Below are 5995 nucleotides of genomic sequence, written 5' to 3' on the forward strand. Positions count from 1 at the left end.
AATCCGCCAAGGAAGACTGGTGTGACATCTGTGGCCTCAGCCTGAACTCTGTTATCTTTCAGGCCCACCTTCTCCAGGCATTGGGTGATAGGCCGGGTGGCATTTTTAAATGATGCAAAGTTGTGAACCGTCTATCCGTAAAGATACGTGGTTATCTGCTTAACCAGGATTATTAAAGTGTTCAGTCAAATCTTCACTTTAGGGAACTGGCAGCTACATGTTAACTTTACTTTGCATAAATTCAGTGGGCTTGGTAAGGTAGTAGCAGTCAGGAGCCACCCAATTGGACAAACAAGAATTAGACTGTGAAGGCCTGAGACTAGGGTCTGAGCCAGGCTGAGGTCACTATAATAGAGCTAGGAACATTCTCATTTTTAATGTGGAGTTTCTTGTGGGCCAGGGAGAAAATGACTTCTTACACAAAATAAATGTATTGGAGAACTGGAATTACCACTGGAGTGCTCTGAGGTTTGAAAAAACTCTCCAACCCATGCGAGTCATACAGCAATGTAAGAATACATGCGATGCAAGAAGTCTTTAATTCAAAATAGAGTTTGAATGGAAGAGCTAGGGCCCACACAGAACCAGCGAGGTGAGTTTCCCTCCAAACACATCTCACTAAGGAAGCATAAATGGATGACGAGACAAGAAATGTGAAGTATGGCCATCCGAGGAAGGTCAGTTTTAAAGGGAGGTGGAATTAGATCTGAAACAGCTCAGAAGGTGTTTAGGTACTCTACCTCAAACACCTCACTTCCTCTAAGAGTCCGTGCATATCTTTCCTGCTTGGCCCAGAAAATCAATTTGCTAAGTCAGCAACTTGTTAAATAGATTCTATTTTTACCCAAAGATGGTTTTAAAACAATATTTATGAAACTGATATTTGCAGCTTCAGGAAACTGAGCCACCGAGAAAAATATTTACTGGGGAAAAGGTGGAGATAAATATCTGTTAACATCTCAGTCTCCCTGAGATTGAGGGATAGAAGGGGAGCTGAGATGCAGACATGCAGGAGGCTGAGGGGCACAGAGTGGCACTCGGAGGGACAGTGCAAAATCTGAAAGCCCTGGAATCCTGGAGCCCCTCTGAAGGCCCCACCGATGAATGAAAGACAATTGCAGCAAAATTTACAAATAATTCATAGTAACCAATATTTAGCAAACCAATGACTGGCTTAAATTCAGTATTTGCTGCGGGGGGGAATATCAGGTTGGGTTGCAGAAGTTGTTCTCAACAGAGAGCCAAGTAAAGGAGTTTTTTTGGATATTAATATGAGCAATAAAGATTATTTCACATGACTTTATATTTTTAAGGGGAAAGCAATTAACATGAGCCTTGAAAATGCTATGTCTCTTTGAAAATCGGTAAATAAATTAGTTACTATCCTCACAAGGGACTATTAGGCAGCCGTTAAAATCATGTTTTCAAAAATATTTGATATGGAGACTTGGGATAAAATAGGTAAGTGGAAAACAGCAAGCTCGGAAATTGTATATGCAGAAATAAAATCCTGTTTGATTCTTTTTTCCTCTGTGCTGTGTTACTTCTGCCTGGAACATGCTTATGCGCTTCTCACATGACATACTTCTATTCTGCTTAGGATCTCGATTCAATAGTTCTTCTTCCGGGAAGTCTTCCCTGACTTCCAACATCTGCGTCAGGGGTCCGTCCCTGCTCTGTACTCATACTGTACCCTCTTCCTCCCTTTTTACAGGACTTACCATATTGTGTTGCAATCATTTTTGTGTCCCCAGTGGACTATACATTCTAAGCAGGCATGCCCCGCCTGTGGCTATCTTATCTACCACTGAGTGTTTGGGGCACAGTTGATAGTAAATACTTGTCAAATCAATAAATGACAAATGAATATTGCAGTGCAGAAGAAAGTAACTTCTCTCAGGCAGTCTTGGGGAGCAGAAGCTGCTCTCTATATGTACACGTAAATATATACATATGTATACATATATATAAAAAGATAGATAGATGATAGATAGATATTCCCTATATCATACCTTAGCTTCAGGTTTCCCCCTGTGTGGAGGTCCCTAATAAGACAGGAAGGAGAAAAGGAAACTCAGCCTAAAATCCAATTTCTTACCGTCTTCAGCCCGGACTGATTGGCCTCCTTTTCTTCATGAGACCTCGTGCTTTCCTGGAAAATCACTTCATTCATCAGTCTTGAAGCTCCTGCAGTACTTACACACACTGGTTCATTTGTTATCCTGCACGACCCCTTTTCTTGTATCTGTAGGTCCTGTGATCTTTGTTCTAGTTCCAGCATTCGGCAGAACACCCTACAGAGGCTGAGGGGCAGTCAGGAAATGGTCCTCAGTACTGGCAGCTGGATGACATATGTAGCCCCCTTCATGAACCTGAGGCCACAGGACAGGAATGGATGCTTTGCTCTTGGTCACTTGAAAGGATTAGATAGCTCCTAATGACATGAGGAGTGAGAAATGACCTTGGGTCAAGGATGGGTCTGCAGCTTCCTTCAGGCAGACACGTTGACCCTATGTGATCTGATTAAAGACAGACAAAAGCTGTGGGGCTTTCAGTGAAGTAACTGGAGGTCAGACCCAGCATTACACCACAGGGTGTGTGGAAGCAGAACTGTATGGTGCCCTCTAGTGGTGCATCCGCATAATGGAAGGAAAAATGTGAAATCTGAAAATGAAACAGAAAAAAACACAGGACGTCACCTTACGCTTTTCCCTTTCGGGCATTTCCCCAATTTTCTTTATATTCTTACTGAGACACATGTGCAGGATCACCAACAAATCCTACCTGTGAGATATTTCGTGGAAAGGTGTCAGAGAAATCTACCTATCTTTTGAGAATTTTGAGTTTATACCTTCAAACATGGAAACCTTATCCCATTTGTAGGTACATTATGTCTGTGGGCTATTTTTTCGTATTGTCATTAGTCAAGGAGAAAGATGAATTATAATGTTGCAAATGAGGAAAGTCAAACTGGATCTATTAAGCTAGCTCAGACTTGTTTCATGACAAGGAACTGTTACTTTTTGTCAATTACTTCTCCTATTTCAGGATCACATGATTCCTGAAGATGGTTGTAGGCTAGTCTGATCTGCCTATGGAGAAGTCGGCTTTTTATGGAGACTGAGGAAAGTTGAGACACGGTGCTTGCACTGTTGGCCTCTTGGTATCTTGTCACCTTACGAATCTCCAGCCTGCTTTGCCAGCGTTGTTCAACTTCTTTCCTCGACCTTGTTTTCTCTTATCATTTCAAAATTAAAATAAAACAAACACAAATTTAGACAAATCTGACACTCAAAATAACCCTGTTACAGAGGCAGAACAGATGTTATCGTTCTTCTCTTACACATCAGAAAACTAAGGGGTGGATAAGAAATTGCAAATGTATCCTTGATTTGATTTGACCCTAAGGGTTTTTTAAAACATATTGATTTAGTTGCCAATATATATTTATTTATTTTTAACATCTTTATTGGAGTATAATTGCTTTACAATGTTGTGTTAGTTTTTGCTGTATAATAAAATGAATCAGCTCAATGTATATATATATATCTCCATATCCCCTCCCTCTTGCATCTCCCTCCCACCCTCCCTATCCCAGCCCTCTAGGTGGTCACAAAACACTAAGCCTATCTCCCTGTGCTATGTGGCTGCTTCCCACTAGCTATCTATTTTACATTTGGTAGTGTATATATGTCCATGCCACTCTCTCACTTTGTTCCAGCTTCCCCCTCCCCCTCCCCATGTCCTCAAGTCCATCCTCTACATCTGCGTATTTATTCCTGTCCTGCCCCTAGGTTCATCAGAACCACTTTTTTTTTAGATTCCATATATATGTGTTAGCATACAGTACTTGTGTTTCTCTTTCTGACTTACTTCACTCTGTATGACAGACTCTAGGTCCATCCACCTCACTACAAATAATTCAATTTCATTTCTTTTATGGCTGAGTAATATTCCATTGTATACATGTGCCAAATCTTCTTTATCCATTCATGTGTTGATGGACACCTAGGTTGCTTCCATGTCCTGGCTATTGTAAATGGAGCTGCAATGAACTTTGTGGTACATGACTCCTTTTGTATTATGGTTTTCTCAGGGTATGTGCCGAGTAGTAGGATTGCTGGGTCATATGGTAGTTCTATTTTTAGTTTTTTAAGGAACCTCCATACTGTTCTCCATACTGACTGCATCAATTTACACTCCCACCAACAGTGCAAGAGGGTTCCCTTTTCTCTACAACTTCTACAACATTTATTGTTTGTAGATTTTTTGATGGCCATTCTGACTGTTGTGTGGTGATACCTCACTGTAGTTTTGATTTGCATTTCTCCAATGATGAGTGATGTTGAGCATCCTTTCATGTGTTTGTTGGCAGACTGTATATCTTCTTTGGAGAAATGTCTATTTAGGTCTACTGCCCATTTTTGGATGGGGTTGTACGTTTTTTTGATATTGAGCTGCATGAGCGGCTTGTATACTTTGGAGATTAATCCTTCGTCATTGCTTCATTTGCAAATATTTTCTCCCATTCTGAGGGTTGTCTTTTTGTCTTGTTTATGGTTTCCTTTGCTGTGCAAAAGCTTTGAAGTTTTATTAGGTCCCATTTGTTTATTTTTGTTTTTACTTCCATTTCTCTAGTAGGTGGGTCAAAAACAATCCTGCTGTGATTTATTTCATAGAGTGTTCTGCCTATGTTCGCCTCTAAGAGTTTTATAGTGGCTGGTCTTACATTTAGGTCTTTAATCCATTTGGAGTTTATTTTTATGTATGGTGTTAGGAAGTGTTCTACTTTCATTCTTTTACATGTAGCTGTCCAGTTTTCCCAGCAACACTTATTGAAGAGGCTGTCTTTTCTCCATTGAATATTTTTGCCTCCTTTATCAAACATAAGGTGACCATATGTGCATGGGTTTAACTCTGGGCTTTCTATCCTGTTCCATTGATCTATATTTCTGTTTTTGCGGCAGTACCATACTGTCTTGATTACTGTAGCTTTGTAGTATAGTCTGAAGTCAGGGAGCCTGATTCCTCCAGTTCCATTTTTGTTTCTCAAGATTGCTTTGGCTATTCAGGGTCTTTTGTGTTTCCATAAAAATTGTGAAATTTTTGTTCTAGTTCTGTGAAAAATGCCATTGGTAGTTTGATAGGGATTGCACTGAATCTGTAGATTGCTTTTGGTAGTATAGTCATTTTCACAATGTTGATTCTTCCAATCCAAGAACATGATCTATCTCTCCATCTGTTTGTATCATCTTTAATTTCTTTCATTAGTGTCTTATAGTGTCTTTTCTGCATATAGGTCTTTTGTCTCTGTAGGTAGGTTTATTCCTAGGTATTTTATTCTTTTTCTTGCAATGGTAAATGAGAGTGTTTCCTTAATTTCTCTTTCAGATTTTTCATCATTAGTGTATAGGAATGCAAGAGATTTCTGTGCATTAATTTTGTATCCTGCAACTTTACCAAATTCATTGATTAGCTCTAGTAGTTTTCTGGTAGCATCTTTAGAATTCTCTATGTACAGTATCATGTCATCTGCAAACAGTGACAGTTTTACTTCTTCTCTTCCAATTTGGATTCCTTTTATCTCTTTTTCTTCTCTTATTGCTGTGGCTAAAACTTCCAAAACTACGTTAAATAATAATGGTGAGGGTAAGCATCCTTGTCTTGTTGCTGATTGTAGAGGAAATGGTTTCACTTTTTCACCATTGAGAACAATGTTGGCTGTGGGTTTGTCATATATGGCCTTCAGTATGTTGAGGTAAGTTCTTTCTATGCCTACTTTCTGGAGGGTTTTTTATCATAAACGGGTGTTGAATTTTGTTGAAAGTTTTCTCTGCATCCATTGAGATGATCATATGGTTTTTATCCTTCAGTTTGTTAATATGGTGTATCACATTGATTGATTTGCATATATTGAAGAATCCTTGCATTCCTGGGATAAACCCCACTTGATCATAGTGCATGATCCTTTTATGTGCTGTTGGATTCTGTTTGC

The sequence above is a fragment of the Delphinus delphis genome, chromosome 5, assembly GCF_949987515.2.
Source record: "Delphinus delphis chromosome 5, mDelDel1.2, whole genome shotgun sequence".
NCBI lineage: Eukaryota > Metazoa > Chordata > Mammalia > Artiodactyla > Delphinidae > Delphinus > Delphinus delphis.